Source organism: Ceratotherium simum, chromosome 13 (assembly GCF_057802395.1).
Source record: "Ceratotherium simum simum isolate JZ-2026a chromosome 13, ASM5780239v1, whole genome shotgun sequence".
In the NCBI taxonomy this organism is placed as follows: domain Eukaryota; kingdom Metazoa; phylum Chordata; class Mammalia; order Perissodactyla; family Rhinocerotidae; genus Ceratotherium; species Ceratotherium simum.
Window position 1 is genome coordinate 48,665,504 of NC_141912.1, and position 14,249 is coordinate 48,679,752.

Sequence of the window (14,249 nt, forward strand, 5' to 3'; positions counted from 1 at the left end):
CAATGGAAAGGCCAGAATCCCGATTCTTCTAACCTCACTCTTTGAGCTTTAAACATGCATTCAATGTTAGATTGTGGCTAAATACATTTTGTTTAGTTAGCATATGAATTTAAAGTTTTTGACTATGAATACTGTCAGGCAGACAAGAAGGCTCCATTGCTCCATTTCTCCACTATTCCTTTCATGACAATGATGTGCTTCACTCATCTTTATTATCCGTCTGGTTTCTGAAGCTACCCTGACTCGGTGATTGGATGTGTTTATTTACTTTTTGAATTAGCTTTGTTCTGTTTTACTTTGGTTTTAATCATCTTGGCAACAACTTTATGCCACCTTATAGGGTAATAAAATTTCTGTCCTGAAACTTAAGCAACCAAACATGGGAAACCCTACACGCTCTGCTTACAATGTTGCCTTCCAAAGTGAGGGATGGAGTGTGGCAAAAACAGATGCAGAATTCTACATATTGAAAATAACCTGTCAGCATAGAGAAAATATGAAACCATTTTCTGTCCTCCCAATATAAAAATTTTTAGATATAAAACCTAAAATCAGTTAACCTCAACATAGCTTGTCTGGGGTTTGCCAGCTATGCACAGGAATCACCACACAAGGCGTTGATTTAATAAAGGAAAAATATTCACCTGACTTGGTAAAACTTTAAATGTTAACAGTGTGATGTATAATTCATTTACTTCCATCTTTCTTATCACCATCAAGCATATGAAGGCAGAAAAACTTATAAAAGATGAGCATGTCCATAAGTTGCTTAATCTTTTCTAGCTATTTATCTTTGAGAGAATTATAAATTCACCACTTAATAGATCTTGAATCAGGGAAACTGGAGGAGAAACATATGCAAGTTGTGTTCCTTAATAGAGGAGAGAATCCGTATGTTATCATATTTCCAGCATATCTTAAGAAAGGCAGCATTGACATTTAGAGAACTTTGATAGTAATATTATTATCTGGATTTTCTTGAGTCAGTTGGCCTTTCCTCCCACGGTATTTAGAGGGACTTGCCATCCACGAAGTGGCAGGTGATTTCTGGGCCGTCAGACTTCTGAATCACAGAAAGTACAGCTCAAGGGAGCCACCTGCTGCTGGAGGAAAACCCAGGGCAGAGAAAACCGTGCTCCTGGTACAAAATTAGCATCAATTTAACATTTTAGTCAAGTCACACAAAAATACTGCTGTGGTTGTGTTAAGAAACAGTAGTCAATAAAATGTGAATAATAAACAAGTTTTTAAACTCTTTGAGCTATGCCTGCCTCTTAGCATTTTTTGAGGAACTTACCAAAATCACCAATTACTGAGTAGGAAATTTGTGGAATGGTTCTAAGTTCTATATTTATGTTCTAGATTCTATTTTCTTTTCACACTATTATGGAAATCTTCCTGTGGATGTCATTCCAAGAAGAAAATATAAAACCAGAGGGTGAAATGTACACTCCAAAACAAAGAGTTTGAAGGTTTGGCCAGTCAAATGTCACGGGCAGGCAAAACTCGGAACAAGGCTCAGTCCTGGGATTATTGATTTCATCCGTGCTGCCGATGGCTCCTATTTGTAGAGAGCTCTAGATTTCAAAGCCGTGATCCCATGTAATTTCCACAACAGTCAATTAGTTCTCTTTTTGTATTTTAAGAATCTGAGCCATGCAAAGGTAAATTAACTTGTTTAAGGTCTTATTGACAATTGAAGCCAGAGTATGACTGGAACCCAGGATTCCTGACATTTTGTCCAGGTGTGTTAGTACATCACTAAGCCTAGCAGATTCTTCTCAATTAAATATCCCTTAACCACCTTTGACCTGTAGGTTTGTGGGTGAGGCAATGTCATAAAATGAAATCAGGTGAGTAATATGCAGCCCTGTCCCCTTGCTTAGAAATATAGACTCCCAGGGTCAGAAGGCCCCCACTCTGTGCTGTCTTTTCACCATTACCACATTGGCGCTTAGGTTTTTTCCTTGTAATTTAACATTTTCTCCTATAGCTCCCATATTACTTTTCAATAGTAAGTTTTAATTTATTTGTCCCACAGATGAAACAGTGAACAAATCAGAAAAAAAAAATCGTGTTTACCTGCAGGGAGCATTCACTCTAACAGTAACTACACAACTTTCACTCTCTCAGTAAGTAGACATCAGCTCCCTTTCTTTGAACACCTTGAAGAATAGCTTCCCACTAACGTAAGGATTTATAACAGGCAGATGAAAAGATGTTCAACATCATTAACTATCAGGGAAATGCAAATCAAAACTATAATGAGATATCACCTCACTCCCATCATAATGGCTATAATTAACAAGACAGGAAACAACAAATTTTGGAGAGGATATGGAGAGAAGGGAACTCTCATACTCTGTTGGTGCAGACACTATGGAAAACAGTATGGAGATTCCTCAAAAAATTAAGAATAGAACTACCATACGATCCAGCTATTCCACTGCTGGGTATTTATCCAAAGAACACGAAAACACGAATGTGTAAAAATACATGCACCCCTACGTTCATTGCAGCATTATTAATAATAGCCAAGATTTGGAAGCAACCTAGATGCCCACCAAGGGACGAAAGGAAAAAGAAGTTGTGGTATATACACAATGGAATACTACTCAGCCATAAGAAACAATGGTATCCAGCCATTTGTGACAATGAGAATGGTCTTTGAGGGTATTATGCTAAGCGAAATAAGTCAGAGGGAGAAAGTCAAATACCATATGATCTCATTCATAAGTAGAAGATAAAAGCAACAACAAACAATCACATAGAGACAGAGATTGGTTTGGTGGTTACCAGAGGGCAAGTGGGGAGGGAGGAGGGCGAAAGGGAGGATTAGGCACATGTGTCTGGTGATGGATTGTAATTAATCTTTGGGTAGTGAACATAATGCAATGTATTCAGAAATCGAAATATAATGATGTACACCTGAAATTTATGTAATGTTATAAACCAATGTTACCACAATAAAAATAAATAAATAAATAAATAAAATGTCTATACATGTAAAAAAATATACTGTGTATACTGGAAATGCTAATCACATCAATACACAGTTACTCTTTATATCCAATATAATTTTCCAATATTATAGATATAAGTTCAAATTTTATATTATGGGGAAACACGCATGAGATTAAAATTTTCTCCACCAATTTCTCTCCTGGAACCAAATTAATATATTTGGGAAATATGTAATAAAAACTAATAATGCATAAGGAATAATTGTTCCAATGGTTTTTCAATTTATATTTTACTTTGTAAAATCAGCTGCTAAAGGTTTGTGAAAGATTTAACACTTTATGTATGTAGTTATATCCCTTATCCCTTGATTAATTTTTCCTACGTTAACATATGTTTCTAACAACATTTGCATAAATATAGAATCGCTTTTGTTTTAGTTTTTATATCTTGTTAAAAATTATTCCTCACAATAAACTTTATCCTTGAGGGATCATCATTGGATGATGTGAAAATTATTAGGAAATGTTAGCAAATTATAACTATCAGGTTAGTAAGGAATCCTAGGAAGTGAATGTACTTAAAATAAAAGACCATAAGATGTACACCTGAAATTTACAGAATGTTACGAACCAATGTTACCTCAATAAAAATAAATAAGTAATATAAGAGCTTGTGTTCAGGCAAAAATAATGTGCAATTAAAATGAAATTGGATGAGAAGATTTACAAACCATGCATTAAATAAATAAAAAATTCTAGACTGTGTTTCTATTAGTACCAAAATGTTTGCTTTGAGTATATTAAAGTACACTATATCCAATATCACAAATGGCGTGTTTAGGAAAAAAGGCGCTGAGAAAGAAGACAGCTAACCTTCTTGCTACTTATTAGCTACTATTTATATAGACGACATAAATATAGCAGATATATATATACGTATCTTATTTCACTTTGGAAGTGCTGATGGTGGTGGCAGGGGTGGTGATGGATGGGTGCAGGCGGTGTCTGCTCAATTCTGCGTGGTCAAATCAGATGAAAAAAAATGAAAAAGCTTACAAAATAATTTTGTAAAAGTGCAATTCCATCTTAAGAGGAAAGAGTTCCCTGTTAAAGTGTGGACTTGGCATAAGCTGAATTCGTGGTGTCAATGATAGGTGTCAAATGTGTCCTTCCGTGGTGCAGATAGAATCACTTGAAAGCGTATGGTCGTCAGGTGCTTCTTGACTTAAGTCACTGACAGAAACTGACCGCCTCATGGTTGTGAGCTATCAACCTAGTACTTTTCACCTTCCAGAGATAACAAGCGCATTTGCCTGGACCAATGAGCTCTTCCTGCTGAGATCATAAAACCATCCCCTTCATTACTGTATTAAGTGCCTTTTAAATTCCAGGACAATTAGAATTAAATACAGAAACTAACAATCACAATTATTGGATTAACACTTTTTTGAAAAGTTTAGGAAAATATAGTTTGATTTGGACTTTGCGTCCTGTACAAAATAAATTGTCCTTCATTATAAAGTGAAGAACATGGCTGAACTAGTCCAGGTCAGGTATCCAATTCTGCATCCTGAATGTCACGTCTCCTTGGACAAGATGGGGAAAGAGGAATCGTGTAGAAAAGATAATAGCCACTGTCTTTCCAACCTTATGAATTTGTGAATATGTAAGAAGATCATGAAACAGGAAATGTTTTAAATATTACAAAGTTATAGGAAGAGGTCAGTGTGACCTCATTCCCTCTCTCAGTTTCCTTATAAGTATGATAAATACTTCCCTGAGGGTATCTTTTGCATAGCACTGATATAGGAACGTGGAAAAAAAATAAGATTTAAAAAAGTTAGCTTTATCCACAAATTTTTCATGGTTTACTTCCCTTATAGCATTCAAGAAATTAAACATCTACCCCTTTCTTAAGTAGTAGATAATAACAACAATAAACAAACACATAGGGACAGAGATTGGATTGGTGGTTACCAGAGGGGAAGGGGGGAGGGAGGAGGGTGAAGGGGATGATTCGGTACATGTGTGTGGTGATGGGTTGTATTTAGTATTTTGGTGGTGAACATGATGTGGTCCATGCAGAAATAGAAGTACAATGATGTACACCTGAAATTTTTACAATGTTACTGCAATAAACAAAAAATTAAAAAAAAAAAAAAAAGACTCTTCGGAGAAGACATCATCAGCTTAAGCACTCAAGGCAATATTGTAAAAGAGGCAAAGTTTCTCTTTTATACCATTGTTTTCTTCTTTGTTTTTCATTTGTTTGTTCCCATAAACCTCACTGCGTACACACACACACACACACACACACACACACACACACACTTTTACTATTTCAGGCACCCAACGTTGTCCTTGGTCATAATAAGCCAATGATATTATACATATATTTTTTTAAATTTCACGTTGCAACATAGAATAAGATCATTGTAAGTCTTGCTAACTTGATTTTCAAAAATGCAACTTTTTAAGTATTGCAGACCAAACGTACTCTGAATTATGGTTTTTTTTTTAAGTTAAATTGTTCTTTCTAACCGAAATATTCCAAATGAAAAATTTCAGACCTTCCAGTAAGTGTTTGGAGGGAGAGATTTAAGATTGGAGGAGGTCCAAAATTATGATATATGGATGTACACTTCCATTCTATAGTCTCTTATACTACCTAAAACATTTCATTTGCGAGGAGTGGGGGAAAGAAGCAGCAAGCTGAAAAAAAAAAAGAAAGAGAGAATGTAAAATAAAACTAGAAGGTATTGCAGAATAGTAAATATTATTTGCGTAGCATTCATGAAAAAGAGGTCCATTAATCCTCTGAAACCCCCTCAAATGGAGGAGAAAAAAATAAATAAAAGAATAGAAGAGAGTAGCAGATTTAGAGAAGACAACATGTAACAACTTTGTGTAAAGTAGCACACATGATGGACATAACCTACTTTTTATTTTTTTAACTAATTCATTTTAATTTGTTGAATAGACAAGGTATTTGACATGATTCAAAAGTAAACACTATGTAGAAAGGCATATGCAGAAAAGTCGTGTCTTAAATGGTACCATTTCACCCTGTTTCTACGCACCAACCACCTATATGTGACCATCTTTCAATAACTTAAAAATATTTTTTGCATATTTTTTGTCTCATATAATTCATCCTTTTCAAGTGTACATGTCAATGATCTTTTAAGTCAATTTACCAAGTTGTGGAACCATGATCATAATCAGTTTTAGAACATTTCATCACTCCAGTAAGATCCCTCATGCACATTTCTGTGAATTCCTATGCTCTGGAGGTGTTGCCAATCTCAGGCTATCATGAATCTACTTTTTGTCTCTATAGCTTTGCCTATCCTGAATATTTCATATAAATGGAATTGTACAATACGTGGTCTCTTGTGTCTGGCTTCTTTTACTGAATGTGTTTTTGAGGTTTCTTCATATTACAGTATGTATATAAGTTAATGTGAAATTTCAGTGAGAAATTGCCAAATAATACTCCATTGTAGGCATACACCACGTTTTGTCTATGCATTCACCAGTTGATGGACATTTAGATTGTTTCCAATGTTTGGCCATTTTGAATAATACTGCTATGAACATCCGTGTGCAAGTTTTTATGTGGCTGTATGTTTTTATTTCTCTTGAGTAGATACTAAGAGTGAAAACGCTATGTCATATGGTAAATCTATGTTTAACATTTTGAAGGACTGCCAAAATATTTTGTAAAGTGACTGCACCATCTTACATTCCCACCTGCAAACTATGAGGATTCCCATTTCTCTATACCCGTCCCCACATTTGTTATTGTCTGTCTTTTTTTATTATTATTACTATGTTCATTCTAGTGGGTATGGGATTGTATCTCATTAGTAGTTTTGCCTGCATTTTCCTAATGGTTAGTGAAACAATAACTTTTCATGTGATTAATGTCCAGTCGCATATCTTCTTTGGTGAAAATTTTACTAGAATCTTTGGCCTATTTGTTAACTAGGTTGTTTCTTTTCTTATTATTGAGGTGTAAGAATTCTTTGTATACTCTGGTTGTAAGTCCTTCAGAGGTATATCTTTTGCAAATATTTCCTCCTAGTCTGTTGCTTGTCTTTTCACTTTGGTAATGGTGTTTTTTGATGCTCAATCATTTTGAATTTTGATTAGGGCCAATTTATCAATTTTTTTCTTTTATGAGCAGAGCTTTTGGTGTCATATCTAAGAAATAGTTGCCTAACCCAAGGTCTCAAAGATTTTCTCCTATGTTTTCCTTGAAAAGTTTTTCTGTTTCCACTCTTATTCTAGGTGACCATTTTTATTAGTTTTTTTTCATGCTTCCAAGGAGTGTGTGCACACACAGACATGCACACACACACAGCGTGTGTGAGCTTGTGTCAATATATTTTTTTTCACTAATCTTTCGCTGAAATTTCACATTAACTTATATTAATAATCAAATCACAATAGTATCAGCAGTTCCTGTGAATTGGTCACCGGTAGAGGTCAGAGATATTTTCTATCACATTATAGTTGTTTCAAATATCTCATACATTATTTACACACGTTAGTGATCAAAATTAAAGTAGTCTCTGCTAGATTTTATTTAATGTGCTACTGAAGAAGCACATCTAATATTTTGTTGAAATGTTACAAATATTTTTAAAATTTTATTTTGATCCATTTTGTTTCCTTTCTAATCCTATGTATTCTACATTATGAATGAATTTAGAACATTTTTCTGAAATGGAGTCCATGGCTTCATCCAATTGTAAAAGGGTCCTACAGCAAGCACAAAAGTTTAAGATCGTCTATAAAGATGACTTTTAAAGATATTTTCTGTTGTTGAAATGTCTCATTTTCCTGGATGACCAATAACAGTTATATGTAGAAGGGCGTGAAAAATTTTAGCAGAAAAATAGATGTTTTTGTTCAAGAGTGCTAGCTTTTATTGGTATAGTGAAGTTCACCTTCTTTCGTTCAAGTGCTCTTTTGGGGCGTAGGAGGGAGTTGGTGTGTGTTCTGACGTTACGATTTTCTTTTGTTTCTGCAGAATATTTAATGTCTTTCTCTTCTTCTTTCATTTACTTATCTTCAGAGTTCCAGCAGGCACGTCCTCTTTTCCAGTTGCTGCCCTTCTCTCCCTAAGAGATGCTGCTACCGCTGACCCTGTTCACTTCCAAGCCCCTTCCTTTTTATTCCATAGCAGCCAGTGCTTTGATCTACCATGCACCAGGCCTTTGGGGTGATTTCATTTGTGTCAACTACTCCTAGGCTCCCATCTCCCTCTGTACTGTGAGTGGTGCAATTTCTGTTGATTCTCTGTAGTGTTTTGGGTTATGCTAGATTTGTGTAATTTAATGTTTTTTTTGTTTTTTGTTTTCTCTTCTAGTGATTTTGCATGCAGAGGTTATGGGTTATTTTATTTGCTCTCATAGCTTATCTGTAAGAACGTCTCCTCCCTCCTTTACTCATTCCCTCCCTCCTTCCTTCCTTCCTTCCTTCCTTCCTTTCCTTCCTTCCTTCCCTTCCTCCCTCCCTCCCTCCTTCCTTCCTTCCTTCCTTCCTTCCTCCCTTCCTTCCTTCCTTCTTAGATATGTGAAGAAACTTGAATTTAGATGGCTGTCATCATCTTTGGGACACCAGAATGTTAAACTTAAGAATGTATTATTGATTATATTCCTACTTTGAGCACAGTGCTTGACATACAGGATTTGCTTAATAAATATTGAACAGATAAATTCATCTAAAGAGTTCTGTAACTATAATCCCAATCAAAAAAAGAAAAACTTCAATGACTCATCCTACTTAAACTGGAAGCCCTTTTTTTTCCCTATGATATTTTAGTCCCTTTAGAATATTGTTCAAATGTATTATACAATCTTACATTCAAGTCCTCCTCTTCATAAATCCTCCACTGCACTTAAAATGTTCCTTCCATTTTCTCTAAATGTGATATTTATTGCTAACTCCTAATTTCCTCTCAGAATTCTCCTTTTGCCAGAAAAAAAATCTTTCTCCAATATTATTTTTTATGTTTTACTGCTTGTTAGGTTTCACATTAGGTTTCAATTCTTCTTGAAATCTTCACTAACTTTCAGAACTTTTGGTATTTCTTCCTTTTCATCATTGGAGCAAAACTTTATGCTCAAGTCTCCTATTTGGAACTTTTTACTGATAATATTTTATGATTCCCATGGGCCTTATACTGGACACACTGTGACATCTCTCAGCACACTAAGGAATACCTAGGACTAAATTATGACTTTTATAAAGTAGTTCATTTAAACCTGTGTATTAAGTCACACACACACACACACACACACAAACAAATCTTGTCTTTTATCATCTAAAAATATATCATTTTCAAAGTCAGTATAGCCCAAAAGATATGTTTTAGTGACAAACTGATTACTCCTCTATTCCATATTTCAACAGTTTGAATTTAATATAATAAAGATAATATTCTCAATACGGATTTGGATTCAAAATATGGATTTTGCCACACTAATATCTATGTTATACAACCCTTAGCTGGGAAGAATTATTCAATGTCAATTTCTCTATATTCACAGCCAAGATAATTTATTTTCAAGCACATTCATAATGACAGATTTTATCCAGTATTCTACACTTCCTCTTTCAAGATTCCTTAGAGATTAAATACATTTACTTCAGGCAAATGTCATGAAAATATCATTCATCTAAAGAAAATATGCAAATAAGAACACCAAAATTATGCTTTTTGGAAGAAATGTTAGAAAGGTATTAAGATAACTTTATTTTTTTGTCACAGGAATGTCTGCATTTTTAAGAGCTTTGAACTGAACCAGAAATGAAAAGCTGTAGAGTCAAAAAATTCAGAAATACAATAAGCATTCTATATTATTCTCATTATCTGAACTTTTAACGAAAACAAATACTAAAATAAGTTGTGTTTTTAACTTGTGGTTATATCCTAATAGAAAATATTGACTAAAATTTGCATTGTATACAACACTTTTCCTACCTAACTTTTAGGAAAACACATTCTTCATTCTGTTTCTGATCAAGACAAAACCTTATTGGAGGTATCAAATACTTTTCACTCCCATTTGACCATTAGCGGTATCATAGAGGTAAGGAACTAAGTTTCATTTCAAGGAATGACTTCTTGCTATCATGGATCTCTCCTTCAGCCAGGAAAAGTAAGGACAAGGGGACTGTCTGCCACTTTGAGAATGTCATGAGGCCAATATTTGATATCCATATTATGCCTGAAAGCTGGGATTGTGGTCCTGTGACTGGAGTCCTCGTGGCTTCAATTCTAGATCCTGTATGTTGTCAAGAGGAGAAATTCCATGATTCCTTGTCTGAAATATGGTGACTTGTATAGTACTTATTCTCGTGTACTTAATGTGATCATGTCTTCAAATAAAATTTCCTTTTCTTTACTGACTAGTGTGTTGCTACCTTGCTTTCTATGATACACCCTTACAAGTAAAATAGTTAATTGTAGATATGTCTTTTTTTTTTTTTTGTGAGGAGATCAGCCCTGTGCTAACATCTGCCAATCCTCCTCTTTTTTTTTTTTTTTTTTTTGCTGAGGAAGACTGGCCCTGGGCTAACATCCGTGCCCATCTTCCTCCACTTTATATGGGACGCCGCCACAGCATGACCTGACAAGTGGTGCATTGGTGTGTGCCCGGGATCCGAACCGGCGAACCCCGGGCCGCAGCAGTGGAGTGCGCACACTTAACCACCTGCACCACTGGGCCGGCCCCTGTAGATATGTCTTTTTATTCTTTTCAGAAGCACTTAATTTTCCTTGACACTCACAACACAATATAGCTCCAGTTTCTGTTATAGATAAACCTTTAATAGCACTTTATTTTGGAGTAATGGGTCTGGGTCTGAATTTTGGATACCCTACTTACCTGTCGTATGTTATTTAGCAATTTTATTCAGTAATTTGAACTTCAGTTTTTGCAGGAACAAAATGTAGATAATAACATATGTCTTAGAGGGTTTTTCAAATGAATTGTATGAAATAAAACATAAAATGCCTAGTACCATGCATGGTATTTAACAAGTGCTAGATAAAATCATTTACTCCTTTATTTTTCAGCCCTTCAACAAAGGATTATTAATCCGATGTAATATGCCAGCACTACATCAGACACCAGGGATACAGTCATCAGGAATGGTTAGATTATGCTGTGATAACCAACAATCCCAAAATATTAATGTACTATAACAAGAAGGGTTGATGTTTACTCATGTTACATGTCCTCCAACAAGCGTGTATTGGGGTTAGCTGGTGTCTCGGATCCACATTGTGGTCATGCTGGGAACCAGACAGCCACCATCTCATATATTACTATTAATTGTAATAAGAGAATAGATAATGATTACGATACCCAGAGGCATAGCATTTCCATTTAGAAATTAGCCATGTCATTTGTGCTCATCTTTATTGGTCAAAGCAGGGAACATGAGACATCTGCCTTCAACTTGAGTGGGAAAGAGCAGTCTCACAATATGTCTGGAAGAGAATAAGAATATTTGAAAATAGCCCCAACCACTAACCACAAGTAATGAACAAACTTGTACAAAATCCCTGAGTTTATTCAATTTACGCTGTTTGGGGAAAGAGAATAATAAATGAGATGAAAATATAAAATACAGTGAGTGATAAACATAGAGCTACATTGTAAGGGAACCCTTAAATTATAGGTTTTACATGCACTAAAGGAATGAATGGTTTTGAACCATCTCTTACATTGAAAATAAGTGGAAAGTATAGACAAAATATGTACATCTGCCAATCGTGAACATGGAAGTTGAGAGTTAAAGAGGCTGAACAAATATTTCTACACATTCACCAGTTTGAGGATACAGTTAAAGCTTAGGCCAACCCATGTGAGAAGAACTCGGGTAACTACACAGGCTTTCCATTGGAAAACTAAAGAACCACTATCTGGAAGTAAAATTATATGGAAATTGTACCAGACCTCACAATGATTGTTATTCAGCTTTGAATCATCAAAATCCATGATTCAAGTCGTTATGTAATTGATAGATATACTTACATAATTGCCTTCCAGAAGCAAAATAAATCCATTCTGGAGGAAGACACCTCTTCCTGAGTTTCAAATTATCTCTCCAAATTTTTATGGATAACCAGACAAGATAACCAGGTGTATGAAAAATAAGTCATGCTTGAATAAATCTTACAAAAAGGCAGCATAAACAGCCCGACAGGGATATAGACAAAAACTTTATCAGATGTGGATTTTTAAAACTTTTAATATGTTCAAGGAATAAAAAAACAAAGTGGACAATTTTATAAGAGACTTGGGAACTAAAAATATATTCTAAATAGAAATTATAGACATAAAAATAAAATAACTCAAATTAATAACTTAATGGATAGATTTAAAAGCAGATTCAACACAATAGAGAAGACAATTACTGAACCACAAACTAGGCTAGAACTAAAAAAAATCCAGGCTAAAGTAAAGAGAGAAAAAGGGATGGAAAATACAAACAAAAATGAACGTGGGAAACATGGGATATAATGATAGATTCTAATATTATTGCAATTGAAACCCAGAAGAAGAGGAGAGATGGAATGAGTGACACAGTACTTGAAAAGGTAATAAATAAAAAAATTTTCAAAGATGATTAAAATTAATGGGCTAAAGATTCAGAACCCAAGCAGGATAAATGTAAAGAAAAGTACATTTGGGTACATCACATCACACTGAAAGCACTGAATATTAAAAAAAAAAAAAATCAAAAAAAGTGAGGGGAAAGAGAGAATTAAAAATGTAGCTCGAAACTACACATCCCTCTGGCTGAATCAGAACACCTTCATTATCATGTCTTCTTACTAGTGAATTATTTTTTTCTTTCACTTTCTGTGCATCCATTCATTCATTTAAGGGTCTGGGCTTTAAAGGAGAATCTTAGGTCCAAGTTTCAGTCTCATGTGGATGAGCCCAAAACCTTGCTTCTTGTCACCATGTAAGCAATAAGATCCAAGCCCTTAACTTAATATAAACCAAAAATTCCCCCCCAGGGAAGTCACAACATTTTTATTCTCTTTTCTTTTCAGGACCCTAGTCATTTCACTCACTTTCTTCTATAGCCAGACATATTAAAAAGGGTATTTGTTATACTTTATCTAATATGGCTAAGGTATTTTATCAAGGAGGGTTTTCCAATTATTTAGATTAATATAGTGCTAGAAATATTTTTTTAACTTTTTTTTTTTTTTTTTTTTTTTTTTTTTATTGCAGTAACATTGGTTTATAACATTGCAAAAATTTCAGGTGTACTTCATTGTACTTCTATTTCTGCATGGACTACATCATGTTCACCACCAAAATACTAATTACAACCCAACACCACACACAAGTACCAAATGATCCCTGTCACCCTCCACCCTCCCCCTTCCCCTCTGGTAACCACCAATCCAATCTCTGTCCCTATGTGTTTGTTTATTGTTGTTATTATCTACTACTTAATGAAGGAAATCATACGGTATTTGGCCTTCTCCCTCTGACTTATTTCACTTTGCATTATACCCTCAATGTCCATCCATGTTGTCACAAATGGCTGGATTTCGTCGTTTCTTATGGCTGAGTAGTATTCCATTGTGTATATATACCACAGCTTCTTTATCCATTCGTCCCTTGATGGGCACTTAGGTTGCTTCCAAGTCTTGGCTATTGTGAATAAGGCTGCAATGAACACAGGGGTGCATGTACCTTTGCAAATTGGTGTTTTCAAGTTCTTTGGATAAATACCCAACAGTGGAATAGCTGGATCATATGGTAGTTCTATCCTTGATTTTTTGAGGAATCTCCATACTGTTTTCCATAGTGGCTGCACCAGTTTGCACTCCCACCAGCAGTGTATGAGAGTTCCCTTCTCTCCACATCCTCTCCAACACATGTTGTTTCCTGTCTTGTTAATTATAGCCATTCTGACAGGCGTGAGGTGATATCTCATTGTAGTTTTGATTTGCATTTCCCTGATAGTTAGTGATTTTGAACATCTTTTCATGTGTCTGTTGGCCATCTGTATATCTTCTTTGGAGAAATGTCTGTTCAGGTCTTTTGCCCATTTTTTAATTGGGTTGGTAGTTTTTTTGTTGTTGAGATGCATGAGTTCTTTATATATTTTGGAGATTAAGCCCTTATCAGATGTATGGTTTGCAAATATCTTCTCCCAATTGTTAGGTTGTCTTTTCGTTTTGTTGATGGTTTCCTTTGCTGTGCAGAAGCTTTTTAGTTTGATGTAGTCCCATTTGTT